Source organism: Haemaphysalis longicornis, unplaced genomic scaffold, assembly GCF_048455015.1.
Source record: "Haemaphysalis longicornis isolate Haplotype H1 unplaced genomic scaffold, Haemaphysalis longicornis Haplotype H1 scaffold_167, whole genome shotgun sequence".
Classification (NCBI taxonomy): domain Eukaryota; kingdom Metazoa; phylum Arthropoda; class Arachnida; order Ixodida; family Ixodidae; genus Haemaphysalis; species Haemaphysalis longicornis.
This window is the reverse complement of record NW_027526273.1, coordinates 174,987-175,499: the sequence shown is the minus strand read 5'-3', so window position 1 is coordinate 175,499 and position 513 is coordinate 174,987.

Below are 513 nucleotides of genomic sequence, written 5' to 3'. Positions count from 1 at the left end.
CCTCTTCCGCCTGCGCGGCGGTCGAGACCCTCACGCTGCAGGCGCTGCGCGTCTCTCCGGTCCTGGCCGACACCGCTACGGTCACGTACGTGTTCGGGCGGTCCGGGCACCTCGCCGCGTCCACGTAAGTGGCCCCGGCGTCGTCGTTGTAGATCTCGGCCAGCGCCTTGGCCCTGGCCGCCCGCCGTTCTCGGTTGCTGTCGGGGTGTACGTTCCGCAGCAGCGGCAGCACCCGCACTCTTCTCCGCACCTCCTCCGGCAGGCCGTTCTTCTCCTGTAGTCTCAGACGAAGCATTCTCTCTTTTTTCTCGTCTCGCTCACTGCAACCCTCATCGTCGTCGTCGTTGTCATTCTCCTCATGGCCTATGGCACGCGCCGTTTGTGCTGCTCGTGTTTCGGAACGCCGAAGCGGAGCTTAGTCGATTTCCTTTCAGCCTATCAACGGACGACACGGCTGCAAAGCCACCGAAGCTTGTTCCCATTGGCTACTGCGCAGTGGCTGTCGGGAAGGGA